The sequence below is a fragment of the Trachinotus anak genome, unplaced genomic scaffold (genome assembly GCF_046630095.1).
Source record: "Trachinotus anak isolate AG129_WGS33_773 ecotype Australia unplaced genomic scaffold, CSIRO_AGI_Tana_v1 ptg000010l, whole genome shotgun sequence".
Classification (NCBI taxonomy): domain Eukaryota; kingdom Metazoa; phylum Chordata; class Actinopteri; order Carangiformes; family Carangidae; genus Trachinotus; species Trachinotus anak.
The window spans coordinates 22,489,723-22,502,070 of record NW_027273861.1 but is presented as its reverse complement, the minus strand read 5'-3'; the positions used below and the strand labels follow the sequence as shown (position 1 = coordinate 22,502,070).

The following is a 12,348-nucleotide window of genomic DNA, read 5'->3' as shown; positions in this document are numbered from 1 at the left end:
ACACTGGCAGGCTGCATCACCTCAGGCAGCTCAGGGAAATCTAATATAATACAGTCTTGCATTTAATATATTTTTTCTAACGCTCACCGATTGATTTGAGAGTGGTTTAAGTCCGAATCCTACCATTTAATGTCATTAATTTACCTTAACATCTTTCACTGGCTGGGTAATATGGCATGTTACTTTTATTCTTCAAATGGATGGTGGTGTATGGGCTCTAAAAGATAGAGTGCACCTGCCCATTAGTGTAACTGCCACTGATTTACATTGGACATGTTGAGGTCATATTTCCATCAGCAGTATTGTTATAAATGTCATCCACAGCTGCCTCAGTAATACCTCGCAGGAAAGTGCTCATTAGCCCCAGGAGGAGACACACCAGCCATGTGGATACTGCTTGATAGTCATACAGTGTTGACCTGACCTGCTTTAAAAAAGTCCATTATTTCCTTTATCTGAAACAGGTGCAGCTATCAGAACCCTGTCTTCAGTTTCTAGCTGTCTACCCTTGAACCTTGTGAACCAAAACGCCATATTTTTTTAATTTAAATGAGAAGATTACATTTCTTCTACCAAATTCAGAGCACTGTCCAAATGTCTCTCTGTCACTGGGCTTGGTAACTTGAGTTCCAGTTTTGCACAGAACAGCAGCTTTCTTGTTATGCTGTTTTTAATTCTGACTGACAGGAGCTAAATGTACCATGACATCTCAGATCTTATGGTGGTTGTCGCTGGAAGAATGACAGATTTTGCATCCCAAGAGGCGGGGTTTGTATTGTCCCGTATTTGCATTCTTTATCAATCTGAAAGTAAAAGTGTGATGGGCTGAGAATGTATTGAGATCATGAACAGGAGTGGAGACTTGGTACAATAGGGATTCCTTGCGGGTTGGAAAGACGGGGACTCCCAGTAGTGACAAATCCAAACCAGCAGGGTATCGTGCTCTGTGATTGAAACTGTGAACAAACACAAATCAATCTGCTGATGGGCTAGCTGGCAGGCGTGTTTCCTCACTCCAGTGTTTCCTTTCTCTGTTTTCCTCATTTCTGTCTCTCTCTCATGTCACCCTTTATCTCTCCCATATCTCTCTCTCTTATTCATCACCCTATACATAAACCTGATGCTCTCCCTGTGCTTCCCTGCTCACCTTCCTTCACGCCTTTGACTCCTCTGTATTTTATAATCCCTCCATTCCTCTGCTCACATACTTTCCACGTCCTTTGTCTTTGCCTTTTTCTTTGTCTCGCTGTCATGTCGTTGCATGAAGACAGAACTGTGTAACATTGTTCCTCCATACCACTGCTTCCATCCTGAACTCAGAGTCTATCGATCTGTTGGCTTCCACTCCATGTTTAAATGTGGAAGCCCATTGATCCATGAGAAGAGCTCTTAGTGGAGAGGCACCAGCACATTCAGTCCTGCTGCACGTGAACAATTATGTCTAACTCTGACTGTTAAGATTGACTTGTGCTATTTACAAATGTTTAATTGGTATTATTATGTGGCTGACATTGGTCACACTGACCCCTGTTGAGATTGTAATTGGGCATTCTATAATGTGGGCACTTTCAATTGCATTAAAAAGTGTGCGTGGTGTGAATGTGGGTTATGCAGTAGGCTATGCATAAACATTAAACCTTTAGGATATTCATGGGAGTAATTGGACATTCAGTAATTTCTCAGTTAGCCTGCTTTGACTCACATGCTATTCATTCAACCGTTAAGTGGAGACATTGTGCAGTATGATCACAGTTACTATTGTACATACCACATTGCTATTCTGTAGAAATCTCATGACTAAAGAAGAAACCTGCTTTTCCGGTGCTGTTGAAAACCCAGTGGTGCCTCTCTTCAGCTGCCATTCTGAGATGTTTTATTTATTTATTGATAATTTTAAAGAGAGTGGGCACCTTTTTGTATTGTTATCGTGTACATGGTGAGAGAAACAGCATAGGGTGGGAACACAGGGGAAATGGCTCTATCAGGTTTCAACCCATCGTGATTTTCACACTCCAGAAGTACTTTTTGATTAGGTCTGGGGCTCTGCAATCCATTCCAAACCAAGCTGACCTATTCCCAAGGTCATGAATCACCTTTTAAACAGCAGTCAGTAAATACCCTCGCTAGGTCAGACTACATCTTTTGATTTACAGTAAATCTGGAGAGCATCCCCTGGGACCTGCCTTGGTCCCAACAATACGTGTGAGAGGGATTGTTGAGTGTTTATGTGGCTCAATGAATCTCAAAATGCTCGAGTCTTGTGGACTAGTATTTCAACTGCTGTAGGTGTTGATTCTGCAACTGCATGGCCTATCTCTTTCTTTTTTGGTGCGGTTCATGCTTTTATTGGATAGCTGACAGCAGAGAGATGAGGAATGGCATGCAACAGAGGCCCCCGGCTGGATGAGAAACAGGGACCATGGTGGTTCATGGTTGACTCCCTAACCTCAAGGTCAGCAGTGTGCCTGACATGGCCAATTTCTAGCCTCCAGTGTATTAATCAATAAAATTCAGTACTTAGATTTGTGATGTTTCCGAACACCTGCTATGGTTTTCATGGCTGAAAATCATACATATTGACCATTTATGGCTCAGTTTGTGTTTAATTCAGTCTGTTCAGGTGTGGAAATGTTTTGTCAGGAGTGAGGGAAATGATTGTCAGTCATTTATCACACATCCTTGAAATGATTCATCCTACGTAAATGCTTAATGAACCATACCACACTTCAACAAGAAAGTGAGATTACAAGTTGGCATTGTGATGTTAACAGATACCAGAGATAAAAGACTTGTCATGGTGACTTACAGGGAACAATTCCTAGATATATTGTTAATCTTTTTTCAACACCTTACACACACTCCTTCATCTGCACGCTTGAGACTCCTGGGAGCTGTACAATATTGTGACATTGTACCCGATGAAGATTTGCTGACTGCATCTTGTGTTCACAGCTGCATATTTTCACACCCTAAAGGTGTACATTAAATGTTGCTGGCCATAGAGGAGCTTCAGTTACTGCCCCTCATTGGTTGCTGTTGAAGTAGAGGAGGAATGCGTCTTTCTCACGTGTCTTTTTCTGTACGTTGGACCGCTCACTGCCCAGCAGGCTGCCACAGCTCCTTTCATGTGATATTTAGCTCTGTACTCATTAAATAACATGTTCTGCAGCACAGTTTTTCTTTCTGTGCAGCTGTTATCCCTCAGTCTCTGTCACTCAGCCAATCCTGCCATCGTCATTTTAATTGCAATATGGATTATTTGAACGTGCAACGCAATGGCAGGACTCAATTCTGCTCTCATGGGGGATATAAGTAAAGGTCAGGTGACAGGTCAGTTTCTCAGGCTGTTGATGACGATGGTGCGTGCTACTTGTTACATACTACCTATGTTTTTTGCAAGTAAATAAGCAGAAGTCGAAGCCAATTTATGTGGTTTTAATACCTATTTCTGCTGGTATTTTCTCGAGTGTCACCATCACTATATTTGTCCTGGCTTTTTTAGTAAGTCAGTGAAATATTCTTGGCAGATCACCCAGACAGAAGATGTACTGGCTAAATATCCCTCACTCAAAGAGCTGCTTGAAATCAGTTACAAACAGGCGAATGTGTGGCATGCCAACAGCCAATTATCCCTCTTTTTGGGAGTTTACAAGGTGATGATATTAGACTTGTTTACATGTACACAAATCTGCAATGGCTTGTGTTTTGTAACCATAACATGTGAGCGGCTGTGTTGTTTTTTCTGCATGTGTAGCGTCAAAGCTGTGCAAAGTTTGGTACATGAAGCCCCAGGAGAGAATGTGTCCTTGTGTGTTCTGCATGATGTTAACATCCTCTGCATACATTGTGTCTACTGTGTGAGCTGTTGATGCGTACTGTTGATGTATGTTTTGCTTAGCCTTGAGGTACTGTTACACTTTAGAAGCAGTGTGTGTGTGTGTGTGTGTGTGTGTGTGTGCGTGCACTGATTATTTATGTGTGACAGCAGTCATCAATCTCTGAGGATTTCTGTTCTGTTGAACGAAATCACACATTAATACATCTGCGGCGGGAAAAAGGGGAAATTAACTACTAACATCAAGTACTAACAGAGCAGACCAGAGAAATGTCTCATTATCATTCCACAATCTTTCATCACCTAGCAGGGCCATAGCGCATGTGCTAATGTTGAGATGAAAACCAGCTCTCTACAAAGTCGAGAATATAAAAAAAAACTAGTCAGACTATCCTGATTTTGCATCTGGTTAGTAAAGTTAAGCATGTTTCACGGTGCTGTCAGAGATTTAATTTCTCATGAGCGTAAAGGATAAGCTTCATCCAAGCAGGACATAAAAATAAAGTCATGCTGCTCTCAGTGTAACATAGCTATGGTTGGAGAAGCCTTTTTGATTGGTTTGTGCAATCATTAAAAAACAAACTACATTACTAAGGTGAACATTTCAGGCAATTCAGAATTTGTGTATAGGCAGCAGGACCTTATTGGGATTCTGTTCTGTCCAAGATTGCAATGTCAAAGCAACTGGAAAGAGGATGTTAAAGTACCCAACATAACCAGGAACAGCAGGTGCGCATATGATGGTGCCGTGCATGAAGAAGCCAGGCAGAGTTACAGTTACAGTTACAGAGTGGCAGTCGGGCTGAGAATAGTGGTGGTATAAACAGTAGCCTTCGGGACAATGCCAACAGAATCACCAGGGCCAAGTGATGCAGAGGGGAACACAGCAGGATCAGGGGTTAGACAGCCAGGAATAAACAGGGCTGCATCACCACGGGTGGTCCCAGCGGGAGCAACTGTGCCAGGTACAAAGGGGCTGGAAGGAACATGACAGAGCGACAATGAACAAAGGAAGCACAGCCAAGAACAATTTGGCCAGACGGATTACAATCCTGTAATAATGGCGTTGAATAGTTAGGTATAGGAGAAATGCAGCCAGTAGCCCCTTATAGAAACCATAAAAATTGTATTTCACTTGCTTGTAAATCATTGGTTCACCACTAACAGGCCTTGTAGGGATGGCTGAGGAAGGGTCAATACACCATTAACTAGCCACATAGTTAAATAGAAACAGTTGAAGCTTGCCAGCCAGGGGGTGGCCAGTCGCTAGCCACTGAGGACTCTCTGGGCTTTAACTTTACATGATAGTGGTTGTGTTGGCAGGATCAGGAATTTCCTAAAGTATTATCTGCTTGTAGTTAAGAGTTCTTCTCTTCCAGGTTCAGTTTCTGCTTAGCTTAATATTTCTAGCTCAGTACTTTGTGCAGTCAATGAAGTCAATGAAAACCAGGAGAGGTTAAAGCAAGATAAATCCAAATCAAGTTAGACTACAAGTAGAATTGATATAGCACAAAATAAATTCAAATATTCTAAATTCTAATGAATAAAAATAAAGTTGATTCTCCAAAGGTTGTTTGACTCACTGAAAATGATCAGTGAGAAAGTTAGAAGCATACCTTTGCTATTTTAGACATGAGAGAAGGCATTAGTGGTGACTCTCTTCTAAGTAGCCAAGGTTTGTCCAAAAAGTAACTATGTTAAACTAGACTGCTTTTTTGAAGAAATGTCTCTAAATCTAGCGACAAATGCATGAAATTGGTATTGCTGCAGGCTGTAAATGCCCCAATAGAGAGTGTTTGTGCCAATTCATTTTGAAAGATCAACAGCCAATAGGGGAACTACAACTCAGTCACATGGCATTCAGCTGACCAGTGGTGGAACTATGATCTCTGAACTGTCAGTCAGTCACGGACATATGTGATCATAGGACTGGCCCTGCTGTTGTGGTTCAACCAAAAATAAATGATTAGATTGAATGCAACTGACACATAGCCTCAGCTAGCCAAATTTTGGGTTTAAACCACCTTCAAACCAGTGTGAGACCTTCTCTTCTGGTGGGACCCGTTTATAAATCTCCATGTCCAGCCAGCCACCATTGCATCATCCTCACTGGGAAGCTTTAAATTGGGCTTTCAGTTGTCTGATCGATACAGACATGACAGGATAATACCCATAGCTCTATAAGCTAAATGGAATTGATATTTAATGGTGGATATGAGGATCAGCAGGAAGAGCAACAACAGCTGTGTGTGCACATGCATTAGTCTGAGCCAAGATTTGAGAAAGAAATGGGGAGTAAGAGGTTGACAGGCAACTGTAATTGCAGCAGTGACAGTCAAAGCACATTTCATGATAATTGGGTTTTTGCTTTCAAGTACAGACTGGACAAAAGCATTCCCATTTATCATTAACTTGTCAAAACTCCAACATCTGCGCACATTTTTTTCTGCGAGGTTGAGCTGAAATTGCATTCTGATGATGAGTCATATCAAAACACTGGGAGACACATTTTACTGAAATCTGTGCATTTTCTAATATTTGACTGGAATATTATGACATAAAAAAACGCCGGGGAGGATATTCTTCCCATAATCCATGATTATAGGCTTGCATGCTTAGACGCAAGAGTGACGAAGATGCAGTGCACACGTTGAGATGTCATTCTTCAGCCACAAATAAGATATTTGTGATAAGTTGATAAAAAATATCTCAACTCGTTGGAAGGCTTGATTGCAAATGATGTGACGAGAGCCGCAGGTGAATTCTGCATTGGAAATGGTCCTCATCTTGCCTCAACACCAGAGTATTTGTACACCTCAAGAGACACAAGAGTCACATCACAAGGTCCAGTAGCTGTTCTTGAGCTTTTAAGCACGCCACATAATCCTCATCAGCAGATGCAGTCTGCTCGGTTACTATGCAATTATAGAGTTGTTCAAATTTCCATTTTTTCCAGACTTGTTCATGTTGACTTAAAAGCTGAAAACAGTAGTTGATAAAACAGTGTTGCCACATTCATTCAGTCAATTTAGTGGCTGCTTTCTGGAGCTGTTCTAGGCCTTTCTAAAATTGTCGAGTTGTCATGCAGGCTGTGGCTGACAAAGACAAAAGACACAGTGAAGAAAAGGCAGCTATAAATGTTCTGGGAGATGTGTCCTACTTGGACACAGTCAAAAGGCTGCAGCTGTTTGATGCCTGCTTCATTGTACGGTTCAAAAGTTACATCCTAGCCCGTGCAATGTTACTGTGTTGTAGGTCACAAACTGTGGGTGGTCTATCCAATATAGACCCCTATGTAGTGTTGTGGTAACCAAATTCTTCTCAGTTTTTTGTCTTTTTTTTTTTTGGTCTCACTTTCTCTCTGCTCTTCTCTGTCTGTTTTTCTGACCGACGGTCTTATGAATATCATAAATAAACCTGAGTAATCTTGCCTATTAATTTAATGGGTGAATAAACAAAGGGAAGTCTTCTCCCTCCTCTCAGTCAGTGATTCTGAAAGAGCATTACCCACACAAAGCCTGAGCTGACAGAGAATAAGAGATGAACTTGATAATTGAGAGTGATTAACATGCAGTAAGCTCATGTCTTCATGTTTAAGAGAAGCAGGAGCTGAAACAGATGAGCAGATTGAGGGATAGGACGGGGAATGATTTTTCTCTGTAAAATACACAACCGAGTGACATGATACAGATGTAAGTTGGGCGAAGGCAGTGTACATATGCCAAGTCAAATATTTTAGAGAGGTACTTCATCAACAAACAAATTGTTTTTCAAACAAGGCCCAAATATATCTTCTTTGATGTGTTTTTTTTTTATTCTCAGTATGACCTCGATTTTTATCTATTCCCATACCATCTCTGCAGGAGGTTTGGGTTGTTACATTTTCTGTGTGCTCACCTGCATTCTGTATTCGCTCTTTCAAAGCACAGCATATATTGTATTTAGGATCCAAAAAAAAAAGACTATTTGTAATTGTATAAATATATGCTGCTGTGGATAAGTGCTGATAGATCTCTCTCTCAGCACTGGTGTAATAAATAACAAATCTACAGCCATATTGGCTCTTTGAGGCTGTACTTAGGCACAGTGGTGCTTTGGGCTAAAGCCAATCATCAGCTTGCTAACATGCTCATATTGAAAACACTAACATGGTGATGTTGAGCAAGTAATATTTATCATGGTAAACAATCTTAATTCATGCTAATTTGCACTGAGCGCAGCCGAGGCTCACAGGAGCACCATTAGGTCTGAAGGTATTTGGTCATAAATCAAACTATTGGACTAATTGAAATTTCGACCTGCTAATGGCTCCAGATGAAAGGTCAGTGGACTTCTTCCTCTGGGGATCACAGATGTTTGCACATCAAGCAGTTATTGAGATGTATCACTGTGAAACGAAGTGGCTGATGACCGAGAGACTGACTAGAAGACCAACTTTGTCACTAAAAGTTAATAATGGCTGTATTATTAGGTATGCTACTGCCAAGGCCATGGCGATGTGTGTACTGGCCCACTGGTGTGCCTTTATAGCACACCTAAATGGAACAGAATGAATGTTAATAGTTTTACTGCTGTGAAAAGTCAGTCTTTTATGTTTGTGTCAAGAAGGTCCTGAGTGCATCAAGGCAGGAGGAGTCTAATTGACCTGGCAGCCAATCTATATTCTCCTCTTACTTGATGTAATACCTTGGCAATCAATACCCTGGCGAATTGCAACAGATATTGACAGCCTCAAAGTCTACAGCTGATAACGCTGTCAGGCTTACACAGTGATGTGGGAGAAATGAGGAGCAGCGTTTAGTTCAGGCAGCGCACTGACGTGGTGCTTGTATTGGCTGATTGGCTCCAGCTGTTTGCAGTAAGCTGTACAATGACTGGCTCATTCACAGCTGTGTAGCGAGCAACGCCCAGTCATATTCCTTCAGGTGTACATCGCAGACATCATAACACGACACGTCCTCACTGTTACTCTGACGATCATGCCAGTGCCTTTTGCTGCTGCTGCTGTCTCCACCAACACAATTACACTGATAATGAACCTAAGATGTTCACAGACAATGTATTTTTTGCTCCCAAAATATCTGATCTTGCAGTGGAAAACCCCACTTTGACTACTGTATTTTTATGTTTAGGCACTCACAGCATTTGGTTAAGGTTAGGGAAAGATCCTGGTCTGGCTTAATACAGAAAAAAGTTCAGTAGCTTCAAACAACATGTGTGTACTTAAATTTAACCAGAACCACAATCTTACCTTAACCGGAGTGCTTTTGTTCCCTAAACCTAACCACAGAAAGGACTGTGGAGGTGAGTCTTGTGCTTTGTGCACCCGAAGAACTTGTTGTAATTCTGTGGTGGAGCAGTGATGTGTGTGGAATTGCAGCTGTGGACTTCTTTGAACAGTGACAACGCAGGGATTAAACCATGACATCAATCTGCTATGAGTGGGTCAAATGTGGGTTGATTCCATCTACATAATCCCATGTCAAATACATAGATTGTGTGTAGAAATTGTACATGTAGTAGTAGTAGTAGTAGTAGTAGTAGTAGTAGTAGTAGTAGTAGTAGTAGCAGCAGTAGCAGCAGCAGCAGCAACAGAATTATAAAAACTCATTACTTGTGCCTTTCATTGGGTTTTCTTCAGTCGGATTTTATTTATAGACCTGTATTTGTAATTGTTGGTTCGTGCAGTTGAAGGGTTTTAGTGTAATTACAGTCAATAATCTTGTAATTATGCTTTTAGTTCTTGTTGATTTTTATTTATTTATTTGCTTATTATTTGCTTAATATTAACTAAACATAAACTGTCCACTTAGTGAACTCTGCACCTTAATGACAAAACCACACTGTCATCCATTTACAAACCAGCTCACCAACACAAACTCCTCTCTGTCTGTTTCGGTGAGAATATAAACCCTTTGCCTCTCCCTTCACCTCCATTTTTCTCTTGTGTTTTTTTTTTTAATGAACACAGTTAGTTTGAAGTCCCAACCAAGAGTGTTTATGCTCTCCAGTAAATACGCATCAGGAGAGCAGCCCTCTCTGACGGCTCCCTCCTTCATTAGAATCACACTGCTTGAGGGAGTGAATAAATAAGGGATGCTGGGCTAATCAGGTTTTTTAATTGTCTCAACAAAAATATATGAGAAAGCACTTACTTTCTGATTTCCCCAAGATTTAGTCGAGCAGGGGTTGCCAGGCAGATGTACACGAAATGACAAAACAGAATAGGAATAGAAGGAGAATAGAGACTCCCTGAGCACCAATTTCCTGTCTCACACTGATGATCTTTGTGAGGGGGACTATAAAGTCCCCAGACAAAGCAGACTGGTTTCTAGTGCCAGCACATAAACTGTGGATCATTGGTGTAGATGTAACGCTGGTTTAGGACCTAGGATAAACAGTATCATAGTTTTTTTGTATGTTAAAGTAATATTTCATGTCATGTTTCTGGAGCATTGCGAAGGCGGCTGAAACTAATTAATGATGAAAGGTCCGTTATTTCAAGATTAGTCCTATGATACATTGAAACCTGGGATTGGGGGGAAAAAAAGGTGAAAAACTACTGATGGAGAAAACGTAGGTGCAATGAATCTATTTCCACAGCTCTGACCTCTCACTCTGTGATTTTTCTCCTCTACACTATTCTCATGTGGGAGGTTTTCCGAGGCTGTAGGCTGCAGAATAATGTGAAAACATAGATTCTCACATATCTGTCTGGTATAAAGCATTTTGAGTGTGTCATAAATTCTTGGGAAATGGGTAAAAATTTGGGATTAAAAGTCTGGTGTCTGAGTACCGGTTCAGTTCCCTCCCTAGCAAAGTTTGTGATGCTTTTAACTTGTGTGTTTATGTAGCTAAAGGTGCTGATGTTTGACTTAATAAGATGCTAGTGGCATTGTATCTGATATTTCTGATTGTTGGCATCTGAGATAAAAACAGCACATACTCCTGGTTGATTACTTTGTGACGTGAGCAGTGTTTTTTTTACTGTTGACCGGGGAACTGCTGTGATGGAGGATAAAATGATTTCAACTGTGACGTTCCAGAGTTAAATCTTTTACACATTTATGTTCCTCTTGAAACGCACTGTAAAAACTTTGGTAATCCTCTGAATTTTGGTCTAGTGCCATCATCTGGTTAAAATTTAAACTTGTCCTCTACTTTGGTCTATGACCAAATACTTGCAACCAATGACATTCCTGTTAACTTCAGCTTAAAACTTTTGTGTTTAGTGCATATGAACCTCATTGTGTGCCATGCTGTTCCTCTCATCTCCATCTATGTTGTTTAATTGTAGAAATATCCTTAACATGATCTTTGCAAGTTGTGCAAAACTGTATTTGATTTTTTTTTTCTCAAGTGAGGATAAACTCTTAACTTTATATTTATATTAAGGATTGGCTTTAACAGACCCTAAGCTTGCATGTAAATGGTGAGTTTGCACTGTTGAATGTTGCCATGGGATTTTACAGGGTTCAGAATCTGTTAAGGATTAAATAGTGTATTAAGGGTGTTCCAAGTATTTTAATATCCAAGTATTTATTAACATAAGAACATGATGATTTGATGATTTGATTTGTAGTGGCATCAGTGTGTGCGCACACAATCTCTTTCTCTCGCTGTCATTTTTTCAGTGTGATGATCAAAACCGATGAAGTAAAATTTTCAAGAGGAGCAGTGAAGCACACTGGTTATTTTCAGCCATTATCAGAAATCACACTCCAGAACCAGTCATGTTTTTTTCTGTGCATCTGTGCACTGTGCAGCTGTAGTACTTATGAAACAATTACAGAAAATGCAATAAAGATAAAGATTGGATTGGGCTCTGTAATGGCAAATACAAAATCTGAAAGGACTCTGATTAGAATGGGGCAGAAACATGATCAAGACGTGCGTTTTCTATTACAGCTGTATTTGTCCTCACATTTCATCTTTTGTGTTGCATGCCTTTCGTCTGCTGGCATGATGCAAGAGCATGACAGATCATAGCGAATTAATGAACTAATGCAGACAGGCTGGATGCCTCTTGTTCCTGTTGGTTGCACTGTGTACACTCCTGTAGCACTACATTTCCTTCATTTCCACCTTAGATTTTTTACTGGAACATTAATTCTCTTTCAAAAATATCACTCTCTCTTTCAAACATCCATGTTGGTTGTCACACACTGATTAGTCCCCTCCCACACTAATTCAAAGTCAAACAGACCCAAGTTCCCAAGCAGACAATGTCAGGCTACAACATGAAATCAGGTTATAGAAATGTGGACCAGAAGATGGGTAGACTGAGAGGTAGACAGCCTGTTCCTCTTCCGCTGTCAGGAGTCCCGCTGAGCCAGTGAGTCGACAGGACAGACAGACAGAGAGCTTGTTATTTCTGCTTTATTAGGCTGATACATGCCATGCTCTGTTAAAGCCACCTACCAATGAAATCTCAGTGGTACTACTAATTTGTCTACCTCCACAACATTTGAAATGAAATACCTGTGAACTGCTGTCCAGGGAATTGGGGGAGC

The 12,348-nt window shown here is 40.7% G+C and overlaps 1 protein-coding gene across 2 annotated transcripts in view; it reads left to right on the top strand.

Moving 5' to 3' along the window:
• pde4ba (phosphodiesterase 4B, cAMP-specific a) overlaps positions 1-12,348 on the top strand; it is a 179,138-nt gene that overhangs the window by 8,078 nt on the left and 158,712 nt on the right. The gene's annotated exons all lie outside the window — the stretch shown is intronic.